The sequence below is a fragment of the Helianthus annuus genome, chromosome 16 (assembly GCF_002127325.2).
Source record: "Helianthus annuus cultivar XRQ/B chromosome 16, HanXRQr2.0-SUNRISE, whole genome shotgun sequence".
Lineage (NCBI taxonomy): Eukaryota > Viridiplantae > Streptophyta > Magnoliopsida > Asterales > Asteraceae > Helianthus > Helianthus annuus.
The window spans coordinates 118,259,990-118,275,714 of NC_035448.2; the positions used below are offsets into that span (position 1 = coordinate 118,259,990).

At 36.3% G+C, this 15,725-nt stretch overlaps 2 long non-coding RNA genes across 2 annotated transcripts; both read right to left on the bottom strand.

The window, feature by feature from the left end:
- Nucleotides 1–7,527: 7,527 nt before the first annotated feature.
- On the bottom strand, nucleotides 7,528–8,565 carry LOC110918118. The gene is made up of 3 exons (XR_004883694.1): nucleotides 8,364–8,565; nucleotides 7,816–8,276; nucleotides 7,528–7,712 (listed from the first exon to the last, which is right to left on the bottom strand). It is a non-coding gene; the product is annotated as an uncharacterized LOC110918118 (long non-coding RNA).
- A 1,768-nt stretch (nucleotides 8,566–10,333) lies between these two features.
- Nucleotides 10,334–11,400, bottom strand: LOC110916528. The gene is made up of 3 exons (XR_002579821.2): nucleotides 10,989–11,400; nucleotides 10,821–10,913; nucleotides 10,334–10,722 (listed from the first exon to the last, which is right to left on the bottom strand). It is a non-coding gene; the product is annotated as an uncharacterized LOC110916528 (long non-coding RNA).
- Between the last annotated feature and the right edge of the window lie 4,325 nt (nucleotides 11,401–15,725).

Consider the following 15,725-nt stretch of genomic DNA (forward strand, 5'->3'; position numbering starts at 1 on the left):
TTTGACCAATGACTGGTTATGGGCATTGGGGTTAGGCATTCCCATCATTGACGCTGCATACGGTACAATAATCAAATCGGTCGTTAAGGGGTACCCACTCCCCGGATACATATGGGCACACTCCCTAGGGTATCTAACGTGAACAACATCGTAACGCAACATTGAATCGCATTAACATACATCTGGTAACTCAACACGTTAACAAAACCTTGAACTCACCAGCGTAGTCTGACACACTTGTTTGCATGCTTGTAGGTCGTTAACATTTGGAACATGGACTTGTTATCTGGGAGTGCTGGAGTGGTCATGGATCGAGGCTTTCGGATTATCTTATATTGATACTTTGGTTTAAGTGTTATTACGAAACATTTGCTAAACAATTTATTATATGCTTCCGCTACACAACTTTTGAGAATTGATATCATGTTGACTTCTTATTTTAGTAATTAATGTCATGACTTATTTAAATATTTATCATTGGTTCAATGTGATTGGTGGCTCGAACTCTGATGCGTAACACGCCTCGCGGGGTTTCCGCAGGTGGAATTTTGGGGGTGTTACAGTTGGTATCAGAGCCACTGGTTATAGTGAACTAGGTTTTAAAACGTTTTTTTGTAAAACCAGACTATAACCGAACACCTTCGAAAATCGATCATGACACTCAGCTCCAGATTGCAAGGTTCGTCTTTCGTATACTCATTGTACTACGTAACTAGTGGACACTTACATATGATATTGCATGCTGGTGCACGTTAAACACGATAGTATGAACTTACGTATCCCTTGCACGTGTTATATGACTGATAGGGTGGTAATTCCCTAAACATTTGTGACTTAAGTTATGTGATGCTCTTTGTTTGCTATTCGAGTTGGGGGAACCATTCGACATGAGTTAGGAGGAGCTGATATGAGCATGCAAATCACAATATTGTTGTGGGTGCACACATAATAATAGTGTGGGGTGCATGCGAGTCCCAGTGAGGCTTAACAAGTGAAGGAGGGGTTCCGCTCTGTTAATTGATCAGTGTGAAACGTAACAAACTAATAGGAGTCATAACAGTGATCGTCTCCTACTCGAATGTGACTTTCTCACCTCTCTTTGAATCCTTTTGAAATCGCAATGCTATCGAGTATTACTTGAACGTCCCTTTGAACGCCTAGCGAACTAAGTAGAATGCTAGGTGCTTGTACGAACGTCCCTGAGTGGATGTTGCAGCGTCCATGATTGGTTTATACCCCTTTTCTTTCCCCCTCACTCCTCTTTGTTGTTGGAACTCAATATACTCACATCTCAGACCCTGAAGGGCGGTCACACCTGCAACACTCTGGAAACCTACAGTGCTTTACCCAGTCAACTTGTAAGAACGATGGGCATAAGGGTAAATTTAGTACTCTACCGACTTCAGCATTTGAACGACTCCAATTATTGACAATGAACATCAACGATTTGACTCCAAACGAATCCTTAATTCTAGTCAGCAACTTATGGGAGCCGACTTTTATGAATCAATCGAAACGTAAACGATGACAATCGACCAGGATGTGGACTGTGTAACTTCCAACCCAACGAGTAGCACTCTGGAACTTAGCACGAAATATGAAGAGATGGACATTGTTGGTGAAGGATCGTAGAGTCCTGTTTCGAGCAACAACATTAGAAGCAACAACTATCGTGACATCAAGGTACTTGTAATAGTAGCTTATAGTATGGAAATGAAGGTGCCTACGGCATGTAATGGCAGTTGATAATTCAAGACGACAACAACCAAGGGAGCGATGACAGTATGGTAGAAATCCGTGTGATTGTAACAATAACACCGGCAGTGGTGCTCGCGAAAGGGTATTTAGGATTGACGTGGGCGACGACAGGACAATAACAACATGGTAGTTTGGATGGATAGCCAATCGCTTCGGCTCGATTCCGTTTAACCCTGATGCTTCTTGAAACCAAACCTGTTATGAAACCGGCTGATGGCAGGTCAGCGGAAACCGCATACGTTAGTTGGGATGCAAACTCGATATTGCGGGGGACAGACATTCGACACCGGTGTTACCTCTGCTATCCTTGGCAGTTACGGCGCAATAGTTAGTGTTGGTGGGTTATTAGGACATATCGCCCGAACGTACCCTGTGAGAAGAAATTTAGCGTCACTATATGCTCTAAAGTACCAGAGTGGTGAAAAGATTAGCATCATGTCAGTAATGACAGCCTCGAAAGCGCCTATGGAAGGAGGACCTCACTGTATTAGCAACTATATCTAAGGATCAGACTAAGTAAGATAGGATCGAGGACCCACCGATTGTTATGACTCATCTCAAAGTGCAATTGGAGGAGCTTTCAGGTCTACTACCACAACTATCAGTCAGAAACTCAGTGATCTCGCGATTAGAGGGAGCTCCGAATACTCATACTCGTACCGTCTTACACCAGGAGGGTTGCAAGAACTGTGTAATCTATTGCGAGAACTGTTGAACAGGAGTTTGTCGGACCTAATTCTCACGTTGGGAAGCCCAGTTATATCCGTGAAGATAAGCCTTTTTGTGTGTACGTACCAATTATCGAGCACTCATCAAGACGACAGTTGAGGACCGTTTGCCGCGGCCATGTATCGAAAACCGATCGACTAGTTACAAGAGACGAGCTTTCATTCGAGGATTAAATTACGAGCGCATTATTATCAGATGGAAATCCGAGGGAAGAAAGTTCCTAAAGAAGCCTACCAGACACAAAACGACCATGCGACTCTGCAATCCATGACTGTTAGAATGATCATCACACCAGCAGCTTCATGGATCATGTGAACCGACCATGCCATTGAGTGATATTTCGAATCCCTTCCAAGAGGAAAGAACAGCACGGACAACTTTTTATCCTATTTGAGAGCTCCTGAGGGAGGAGCCACACCGCGCGAAGTCTTGATAAAAGTAACTTCTGAATGCGAGATGTACCCTTTTTGGGTCATATAACCAACGAAGTGGGAATGCACGTAAATCTCGCCAAGATGCATCCTATTAGAAACTGACCGACACCAAAGGTTCCTTCGGGGACGCAGCAACTCCTTGACCTTGCTAGATACTATCGCAGCTTACTCACCGGATATTCGAAGGTTGCACAGCTTAAATCTCTTTAGTGCAGCAGGGTGTTGCGTTTGTGAAAGGCAAAACAGCAAGGCGTCTTTTCAGCTTTTGAATTCCAACCCTACAACTCACCGAGCATCATCTTTACCCGAGGGTGCGGGTGATTCAGTGGTATACCACGATGGTCCGAATCAGAGTCCCAGTTACACGACGACGCAACACGAGAGAGTAACGACTTACGTACTGAAATTACAAAGAAGAACTGCAAGACACACAACTGGTGGTGGAAACCGTGGTCTTTGGAGTTACACGGAGGCATTACTTGGACGGTACCAAATGCGTTACTTAGACCGATCACAAGGGTCTTCCGTATACTCTGGTTTCGAAAGAGCTAAATCAGTAAATGGCATCGTAGGATGGAACTTCTGGGTGGATTACAACTGTGGAACCTGAACGTGCATGGACTTTGCAGCTCTCCATCGACTCTAACCCACCTGACCCAACTCGTTCTGTACAAACTAGGGAACTAACGGGAGAGAATTTTTAAGTTGGGTCCATGCGGGGCATGGAAGAGCAACCTTGGTGAAACGAACGATATTCATTAACTCATAGAACGATTATATAAATCTCATTTCACAGCAACGGTAGGGAAGTTGTGGTTAGCAAAACACACCGGCTTCGAAAATTCTATTCAACTGGATTTTAAAGAAAGACGTTTGGACATGTAAATCTTGTACTGATGATTGGGCATGAAAACCCGTCTAACAATGTATGGGTATAACTTTTGACTTTGGGAAAAGTCAAGGCGAAGTATAAGAAACTGGCAACACTTATGTGGAAGATGGGAGCAGACTGCTATGAATGCTGCCACTAGTCTATTTACAACTCGAAATGGAAACACAAACAGTAACAATCGTTGATCACTGAATGTGACCAGCACACCTCCTTGCAGACAAGGGAACTGATGAGTCTTCTCAGCTTGTGAAAATTTCTCTGGAAGAGACGGATATTAGGCATGAGATGCCAACTCCTATTACCGATTGGACCATACCTAATTTAAGGCGGGCATGGCGCACACCTTTGACTCACGTCTTGACATGAACATTGCTTATTACTGTAGGACAATCGAGCAAAGTGACGAACCATCTGAGCACACGGAGGCATGTTGTAAGTATGTGCATAACTGACTTTAGTAAACGTTTGGGAAGGACACTTATCTTGGGGAGAAACTCTAATGCAGCTGCACCATGATAGTATGCATACAGCCCATGCTGAGGCATAACCTAGACAGTAACTCTAATCTCCTTGTTGGACTAATGTAGTTGACAACGTAATCGCAGGTCCAGGACTTGAGCTCAAAACTCTCGAACATTGCTTAGATCGGAAATTGTTTGATGGCAGCGCATGAGCGCTAGGAAAGCTGATTAGCTTAGAGAACACTGGGGGTTTGTTGTAGACAAACGTGTCATAATCGAAAGCATCACCCTGGGGGGGTGCGGTATGCTATAGAAAGCATGGCAAGCTTACTTTACGACGCGTGAGACATTCGGATTACTGGAACAAACGGTGACTTGGCTCACAAACTCAGGCTAATTGATGAAACGGGATAACTATCGTAATGGTACGTATGCCCTAGGTTTAAGGCAGTGGTTGCCCGATGAAACCCTGGTGATACCCTTACCGGAATGTGAGGTCATCGGATCAGTTGTATATATCAGGGAGTCTATCGAAAACATGGGCTAAGAAGTCAAGGTTCGCTAGCATGAGTCATATGACAATCGTGAGGGCTTGTTAAACTTCAATACGTGGACTGAAGTTCACATAGGAACGGAAGGATATGTTAAAACTTCAATGTTCTCAATTGTGCACGGGATTGAACCAACTCTTGATATCACTGGTGAATTTCGGGACGAAATTTCTTTCAAGTTGGGGAGGATGTGACACCCCAGGAAAACCAGCAAACGATATAACTTACCTAGCTTTAACTTATCTAGCTTTCTCAGTGAGTGCGTACCAAATTTCGGGACGAAATTTCTTTTTAGTTGGGGATACTGTGACAACTCGTATTTCCGAACCTATTTTTATGCTTTGATGTAACGTATGTGAACGATATGAATGTTATGTGATATGTGCTCTTATTGAATGAATGTATGACATGTGTTACATGATCCGATCGCACAACAACCCACACACCCACTCGACCGCACAAGCCCATTTGGGCCGTAATTGCTTGTACTCGGACATATGGGCAAGCCCATGTGTAGGTTCGGCCCATTCTCCTCTTACACGCATACAAGCAATCACCCCTAGGGTGCTACTCCTCATTTGTTACTAAACACCCACACACACAAAACCCTAGCTCTCCCTCTCTCCCTCAAACCCGATGGCAAGCATCCCCCTTCTCGCGAAGATCGTTCCTTGAATCGGATCACCTTTTGTCAATCGGTTAGTGTTTAATATTGATGTTGTGTTGAATGATGTTACGTGTTCTTGGATTGTTTGCATCTTGGTTTGGATAGTAAGTTTGTAATCGGCTCACACATGTACATCGAGCATATTCATGATAATCGGGTATGCATATTACGAATTTAAAACTCAATGTCTGTTAATCGGTTGATGTGTGTTCTTAAAATCGGTTTGTATGTGTGTATTAGAATAGGTTCATATTAATCGGATGTTATGCCATAGATCTAGATTCATGTATTAAAAACTAATCGGCTATGAAGTTGTTAAGTGTAGGGTTGATCCGATTGATTGTTGATGAGTATGCTATTGTTCATGAATGTTTTGATTAGGGTTCATGAGAAACCGGTTGATAATTGCCTGTTTGATCGATGTTATGTTAACCGAATGAATAGATATTATGTTGATTGACTGGTGTAAAATTGGAAACTGTTAGATAATTGTAACCGATTCGCATAACATCCGGAATGTGTAAACAATCGCACAAGTTCAAATTAAACAAAATCAGATCAAACAAATCTGATCCGAACGCACAAGAGACCCACACTCGCACAAGGGTACTGGACCGCACAAGTGGCAATGTTGTTATGCTGTTGGACCGAATGGCCCAACTCAGTCGCACAAAGCCATCCGGATCGTACAAGGCTTTTGTATGGGCCGAGTATGTTATGTTTGGATTTCCTCTATGTTGGACTAGTCTGATCGCACAAATCCAACGGATCGCACAAGATAGATATTTACTTTTGGGCCGTATATGCTTGGACTATTTACTTATGTTGTTGGGCCGGGTGTTATGTTGGGTCGGGCTGGTTTGGGACGCACAACCCAAACGATTCGCACAAGACCTAGGTGTTAATTAATTGGGTCGGGTATTGTTTGGGCCTAGATTTATATCGCACAAGATGGTTGGGCTCGCACAAGCTCAACGGCCCAACCTTCCGAGTCGCACAAGTTTGAAAGTGTTATGATTTGACTGTTAATATGAGATTTTGTGCTTGCCATGATATATACGTGTTAGTAACGTGTTAACTTATATGATACATACGTGCACTGTTTGAGTTAAAACCTGACTTGTATAATAACCATGATAGGACGTGGTTGATCACATTGTAGCTTAACTGAACCTTTTCGTGTATCATACCGAGCAACCCCAGGTGAGTTCATTGCATTTTCTCAAGCATGCGTCCCGGTGGTTTGGGACAACTGGTAAACATTTGGAAGGGAAACTTGGGGTAAACAACTGGAACATAGAAACAATCATCTACCGGATTGCCTGTAAGGCAATGGGGTAATTAGTTGATAGCGCTATTAGGTTTGGCACCCTCACACCGGGCCGTAAGGACGGGCGTGAACTAATTACTGGGATAACTTGTGAATACAACGCGGATATAAGACCTCCTACAGCTTGTCAAGGTTGTTTGATACCTTGACTTTGACCAATGCCTGGTTATGGGCATTGGGGTTAGGCATTCCCATCATTGACGCTGCATACGGTACAATAATCAAATCGGTCGTTAAGGGGTACCCACTCCCCGGATACATATGGGCACACTCCCTAGGGTATCTAACGTGAACAACATCGTAACGCAACATTGAATCGCATTAACATACATCTGGTAACTCAACACGTTAACAAAACCTTGAACTCACCAGCGTAGTCTGACACACTTGTTTGCATGCTTGTAGGTCGTTAACATTTGGAACATGGACTTGCTATCTGGGAGTGCTGGAGTGGTCATGGATCGAGGCTTTCGGATTATCTTATATTGATACTTTGGTTTAAGTGTTATTACGAAACATTTGCTAAACAATTTATTATATGCTTCCGCTACACAACTTTTGAGAATTGATATCATGTTGACTTCTTATTTTAGTAATTAATGTCATGACTTATTTAAATATTTATCATTGGTTCAATGTGATTGGTGGCTCGAACTCTGATGCGTAACACGCCTCGCGGGGTTTCCGCAGGTGGAATTTTGGGGGTGTTACAAAATTGATACAGTAAATAAAATACATAATAGATTTAAAGTAGTTATATACCTCCCCAGAATTTGTATTTTCCAAACTGAATGATTACGACCACGTTTTTTTCACCTCGATTGCTGCTCTCATACTCCATTATTTGATCAGCATAACCGTCCCAAAGTGTCACAAAAATCTGCTTATTGCTGAACATTAAAGGTAGTTAAAAATAAAATTATTAGTGTATAAAATATAACATAACAAAGATAATAGTATCAGGAATAAAAGTGGAAAAAATTAAATAAATACTTCAAGTCTTCAAGCATAAACGTGACTTTCTTCTGGTTCTTTCCATTATTAGTTTCCATGTCTACCTCGAAGGGAAAACTTTTGACCACAAATCCAATTACATCTGAGGAAAATATAAATGGTGTCATAAAAATAAATATGTGTTATGTTGCATGGATATAGTGTATAATGTATATGATACCAATTGGACTTTTAAAAAACTTGTTGTCATCTGTGGGATCCTCCACAACAGAATCAAACGAAGTAAAATCAAAACCCCATTCAGAACCAATAGCCTCGTGGCATTCCTCGACAACGGTGTTCTTGTTAAAGTTAATCTTCAAACCACCGTGAGCGTATTTGACCTTCTAACGATTCTCACCCAAGGAAGGATTTCAAATCGTCAAACAACGCTTTTCTTCTAAAAGATGTTGATATTCAGTTGCGTTTTTAGCTAAAACAAAAGCTTGCATTTTTGTTCCCTGTCAAAAAAAAAGAATTATTCTCAACAAATAATAGGTACTTTAAAAATTAATTTTAAATTAAAACATAAGTCTATGAACGCTTACCTCACTGTCCATTACTATCATAGCAATAAACTTTTCTAGCGTTATTGAAATCAGCTCTTGTCCACAAACGAACAATGCGAATTCTGATGGTGTAGTTATCAACGTTGAGGTCCAAATTATTCAACAGAGTTATTGCAGGTGGTTCCATTTATGCATAAAATACAAAGGAAAAATTAGTAAAACAAACACAACAATATATACTAACACATTATAATATATAACCAACCAATCTCTTAAAAAACAGTCAATGATATTCTTACCTATGGTAATGAAAATTGATAGACACTTTTCTGATAAAAGAAGAATGAAGTCAACTTGAAATGTTTAAAGAATATTTATAATTAGGTAGGAAATGTTAATTAAAGAAACAATGAAAATTAACCAAAAATATAATACATAAAAAATCAATTATAAACGCAATTAAACATGGAAATATGAGAAAGAATGGCATTTTCTAAAAATACAGTCAATCAGATTAAATATCCATAAATAGATTAAGTTAAACATTCATAAAGATTCTCATATAATCAATAAAATTCGTAATTAAAAGTATAAAAAGAGGAAAAAAACTTACTTATTATTTGCAACTGAATATCAATGAAATTGATATCTATTGATTTCACGTATGAACATAAGACTTTTTTATCGGCATTTATTTTATGTTGTAAAATGCATATGGAATGTATTGCGGAAATATTAAATCTCAAGAATATCTTCACATCCGAATCCTACAACTACTATCACATAAAGTTTAAGGTTAAAACATAAAAAGTTAAGAAGATTAAAGGGTTCTGATAAAAAAATGTTATATACTATACAACAGTATTCTGCTAATTTTTTCTTTAGTAAACAAATCAACCGGACAAAAAGGGAGGATATTACATCAATGGATGTAGTAAAGGTTGTCCAATTGTTAAATTCAAGAATGACCTATAACATCGATAACAAAAAAATAATAATAAAGTTAGTTTAAATATCAAAAAAAGAACAACAATAATACGTTAAGATAGATAAAAGTAAGAAAATAATTTACATAAAAATGAGATGATCCATGGTGATCAAAACTGAATGGATCATTTTTAAAAAACAAACAAATAATAATTGAATCTTGATGTAACAACACATACAGGGTCAGTCAACACAGTTGAGATGATACAGGTTCAGGTAACAAAAAGAAATCCTCTGTTGTAGAAGCAGCCAGTGAGAGAGATTTGATGGAATTTTTAAGAGGGGTCGGTGACATTGTCGAGGAGTGTAAGGAAATGATATCACTTAGCATTTACTGACGCTCCTCGACGACATCACCGACACATCCATGTTTCCAGCAAAACACTCTCACTGGTTGCTTCTCCAACAGAGCATTTCTTCTTATTACCTTGAACATGTATCATCTAAAATGTATTTGACACATCTTTTGTGTCTTCCTCTCTTCCTTAATAGCTAAAAACATGACACGTAGGCAAATCGAGATCATCCCGTAATCTCCCTTAATAGATAGTATAGATTCCGAAAACACTACATGGAATTAAAATCCACAAATTAGAAATGTAAATTTCAAAATTACTACAAAAAGGTAGTAACATTATATAAAACTGAATACTTATAATTAGATAAAACATTAAACTCATTCAAATTGTACCACAAATAGCAACGGAGTCATATCCAAATTACTTTGTAGTCATCAGAAATCAGGATAACATTAAAATAACTAAATTTATATTAATATCAAAACATAGCATGAGCATCCACAAAACAAATCAGTAGATTAAAAGGGTTTTAAATATGGATCCATTAATATCAAACATACCATTAGCTTCCACAAGTGTTTGTAATTGACATATAAAAAATGAGTTTTAATAAAAATTGATAAACAATACATATTAAACATTTTACACATTGGGTTTTTAATAATATGATATTATCATATAGATTGCAATTATAGTGGTTCAAATATAACTTAAGATATCATAAAATGTACTATCTTGATATTGAAAACAATAACAATGTTAAAAACCAAAAACCATTTAAGAAGTAATTATCTAACTGATCAAAAAGGAAAAAACAAAAACCATGTCAAAAAAAACTATTTACTACTCATAACATAAGGTACAACCTTTTCAACACTTAGCACTTGCTCATTTTCGTCAAAAGAAAAGTCAACGGTGTCACGGGCCTTAATTCCATCAATTTTCATGAACTCCGACCATCGACTTAAAGCATATCGAAAACCTTCACGTTTCCATTCACGTCTAGTACCGTTGGTAAACTGCACTGTGGGATCCCGATTCAAAAGTCTGACAGTTATTTCTTTTAAACCAAGATCAAGTTTGGCCATTTCAGAAACACGATCGGGAAGCATCTGTATTGTTAAAAAAATATAATTAATAATAAAAATAAAAATAAAAAATATATTAACAGTTAAATTATTGTAGTTTATAAAATGATATTAGAACTTACAAAATCGGTATCAGCCATACGGGAAAACCGATGAACAGGACCATGTGGTTCTTCATAAATTTCATTTACAACATCAATAGGTGCAACTGAAGGCTGGAAATTAAATAGAACATTTATTAGATGAAAAAATATATAAAAATATATAGAAGTACCCAAATGTATACTTACCACCAAGGTTTTGAAAACCGGACCGGACCGGCCGGTCCGGCCGGTTTAACCGGAGACCGGTGGTTTCAGCGGTCCGGTCACCCCATTTGAACCGTTTGTGCACGAACCGCCCGGCCGGATCGGTGGCCGGTAGTTGAACCGGAAAACCGGTGTAAAAAAGGTTGGGCCGGCATCTCTTTTTTGGTTCTGACGAGTCGGGAAAACTAGATATGGGTTGATAATATGGCATCAATTATCAAAAAAGTTCTTACAAAAGTAGAGGTGAAGAAGAACGTGAAGAGTGAAGACTAAAAGTAAAAGATATCTGAACCGTTTTTTTCTGGGGTCCGGCGATGAGGGTCCGGCGACGAGGGCTTCAATAGCTGCAATTGGTAACTTTGAACATAGAAGAAAGATGAATAATGTATTTTGGTTAAAAGGATTAGTGGGAGGTGTTGAAAGTCAAACTATAACACTTACCAATAAAAGCTGCAAAAAGTTGTCATAATGGAGTGTAAGGTCATTTATCAAATTATTTTATATAAAAAAAAATGTTATTTCAAACTCTACGTATGTTTATTCTCATTTAATATATATCATTTGTATATTTTAAACCATTAAAATCTAAAACATCCTATATATTCTTTTGTTAGTTCCATATTATATTAATTTAATTACGTGTATATATATAGAATAGTCCGGTTTTTTAACCCGGTCCGACCGGTTAGACCGGTCCGACCAATGGACCGGTAAAGACACCGGTTCGATGTCCGGTCCGTAGGGGTGTTCATCGGGTTTTTTCTTCGGGTTTCGGGTTTTTCGGGTCGGGTTGTTCGGGTTTTTCTCTGAGAAAAATTGACCCGATAACCAACCCATTTAAAGTTCGGGTTAGTCGGGTTTGGGTTATTCGGGTTCGGGTTAGTTCGGGTAGGGTTATTCGGTTTTCGGGTTTAGATGTAAAATGAAAATAAATGTTTTCTTTTTACAAAATATCATCAAAATTCATATTGTTACATTATAAATATCATCAAAATTCAAAGATTAATTGACAATATGCTATTATAATATTTAAAAAACCCAAAACTTAGTGTTCCATCTGTTATAATATTCGGTTTTTGGGTTTAGATGTAAAATGAAAATAAAGGTTTTTTTTTTCAGGTTTCGTGTTTCGGGTCGGGTTGTTCGGGTTTTTGGCCTGGAAAAAGTGACCCCATAACCGAACCATTTAAATTTCAGGTTGGTCGGGTTCGGGTTTCTCAGGTTTGGGTTTTTCGGGTATTCGCTAATTCGGGTTCGGGTGGCTTTGAATTCGGGTCGGGTTTCGGGTTTTGGATAAAAATGAACAGCCCTACCGGTCCGGCCATAAAAACATTGCTTACCACATTGACATCTACATGAAAAAAGTTCTTTTCAACACCGTTTTTTCCAAAAACTTTTAAATTAAAATAATTACCAAAATATTTTGTAAATATCAAAAAACAACCAGGCTCTAACTGCAATAGCCTAACAATAACGTCAATACCAACGGTAAACCCAAATTTACCGTCAGCTGTTTCAATCATAACGTGAAAAGTTTTGTTCTCTATCATTATAGTGGATATTACATCAATGGATGTATTAAAGGTTTTCGGCATAATAACTTCAGGAATGACCTATAAAACAGATAACAAAACAAATAATTATGTTAGTTTTAATATCAATAAATAACAACAAAAATACTTTAAGATGGATAAAAGTAAAAAATAACTTACATAAAAATGTGATGACGTATGTAGCAGACATGTCCAAAAAGAGCTACCACTAACACCATCAAGGAAATATGATACTTTAAAAGTAGTACAATCTAGGGGATTGAATACTACCAAACATCCTTTGGATAGTCCCAAATGTTGGGTTACATTGGACCATCCTTGGAAAAAGAACAAATTTTCTTTAGATTCGCTTAACCAAACATTAAAAATCCGGCCATCATCAGTATGTATCATAACATTTGCAGGGGCTTTATCCACTCCCCACAGTTTGCAAGCAGCATCAGAAGGAATAGACTAACAAACCAAAACAGTGGAACATGAATTATAATTACATAAAAAATACAAAAATAAATTATAAAAAATCTGATTTAATGATAACAACAAAAAAAAACAGAAGTATGACATGTAATGTAATAATATATAAATTACCAGAATAACTTCGTCTGCTTTATTCATATGCCTACAGAAACAGGGTTCTCTGAAACTAATTTTAAAAAAAAAATAAGTTAGTTAACATTAAAATTTAATTGTTCGAAACAAATGATAAAGAAGGAAAACAAAAGCAACAAACAATAAAAGATTGAAGTTGATTTAATCATAACATACAGATGGTATAAAATAACAGAATAATCAAAAAAATGAAAAGAAATTTCACAAATAACATATGATAAACAATAAGATAAATATAGTTTTAATAAACACATTAAACATAAAGGTATAAAAAAAACAGTTAAAAAAACAAAGAATAAGATAATGATCAAAACTTCATACATAATGTACATACTGTCAACATAATTTCAAAGATATAATACAATAAGTTAGTGAATAATAAAAACAAAAGATACCTTAATGAAGAAGATCCAGGCATATTGCAAACCTACAGAAAAAGGTTTGAATGACAGCAAAATAAATCCGGATTGATAATGGAAATCATCCGTAATGTTAATACTCAAAAATCAACTTATCTTGAATAAAAATCAGTTTCAATCAAAAAAAAAAAACATAAACAAATAGAGTTCAAAGAATACATATTCAATCAAAATTAAACATTTTTTAAATGAAAATCAGATTTAGGGATTTGCATAAAAATATTTTCTTGTAACAAAATTATTCGAAAAAAAAAATTCACTATTACAATCTGATTTATGACTATGAGTAAACATCAAATTCAATAACAATAACATAATGTTAATAAAGATAAAATAAAGATCTGGAACTACAATCGGACTTAGGGTTTCTACAACAGAACAATATTTTTTCAAAAAAATAATCAAAAACAGAACAAAAGTTATTATACACACGTATATGGATAGATAAAATTAACATATGAAATAAAAGTTATTATACATTACAATCAGTTTACAGCTATGAGTAAACATCAAAATCTATAACAAAAACATAAAGATAATACACATAAACAACATATCTAGAATGACATTCTGAGCTACGGTTTGTTGAACAAAAAATCAGATTTAAGGATTTGCATAACAATCTATCTCTTATACTAAAGCAAAATAATGGTTTAGGGATTTGCATAACAATCTATCTCTTATACAACAGAACAATATTTCTTCAAAAAATTTATCAAAAACAAACCAAAAGTTATTATACACACATATATGGATAGATAACATTAACATATGAAATAAAAGTTATTGTACATTACAATCGGTTTACGGCTATGAGTAAACATCAAAATCTATAACAAAAACATAAAAAAATAAACATGAACAACATATCTAGAATGACGATCTGAGCTACAGTTTCTTGAACATAAAAAAACAGATTTAGGGATTTGCATAACAATATTTTCTTTTAACAAAATTATTTGAAATAACACTCTTTTCAACATTAAAATCGGATTCATGACTATGAGTAAACATCAAATTCTATAATAATAACATAATGGTATTAGAATCGGAGTTAGGGTTTGTATAACATAACAATATTTCTTCAAAAAATTTATCAAAAACAGAAGAAAAGTTATTATACACACATATATGGATAGATAACATTAAGATACGAAATAAAAGATATTATACATTACAATCGATTTAGGGCTATGAGTAAACATTAAATCTACAACAAAAACATAAAGATAATAAACATAAACAACAGATCTATAATGACAATCGGATCTAGGGTTTCTTGAACAGAAAGATAGTTCTTCAAAAAGTAAATCAAAATCGGAACAAAAAAAGGATGATTAAACTACGAAATTAACAATCTACACTTACAGCTTTCGATATGGATCAAATAATAATTGCAGAAATCGAGTGAAGAAGATGAAGAAAAGGACGAAGTAGATGTTGAAGAGAGAAGGCGGTGGTATTCAAAATAATTGAAGATAGAAGGCGGTGAAGGTTTTGGAGAATTTAATACATTGAATGAAATCGAAGGAAATATGTAGAATAGAGAATGCCGCCCAAAAATCACAATTCTCTGGCCAAAGAGAATAGCCACATCAAGGTCAAAAAGTCAACCACTATTTTGCTTTAGTATAAGAGATAGATTAACATAACTATTAAATTTAATGTTTGTAACTAGATAACTAATGTGACATATTTAAAATATTACCTTATATACTAAGTCTAGAAATCCTTTGACATCCAATATTTATAATCAAGTCCAAAATATCAAATACTAAGTCTAGAAATCCTTTAACATACAATATTTATAATCTAGTCCAAAATATCAAATTCAAAGTCTAAAATTGTGAAAATAAAATAGCAAGGCTAGATAATAACAAATTTATGTTACTATATTTCAAAATTATCGATTCTAACAAAGATTTTATATATATATATATATATTTGGATCACAAAAGACTGGTCTTTGGTCTTCAGCCTTTTACTTTGGTTGACTTGACTCTTGACCACCTTTTTTTATGATCAGCAGCACATATTCTCTTTATTCTTAAAGGTTGTATTTTAACTTTAGGGCAGCACATGGTCTTTGGGGTAGGTCTTTTATGATCAACACATGGTCTTTGGGGCAGCTGTTTTGT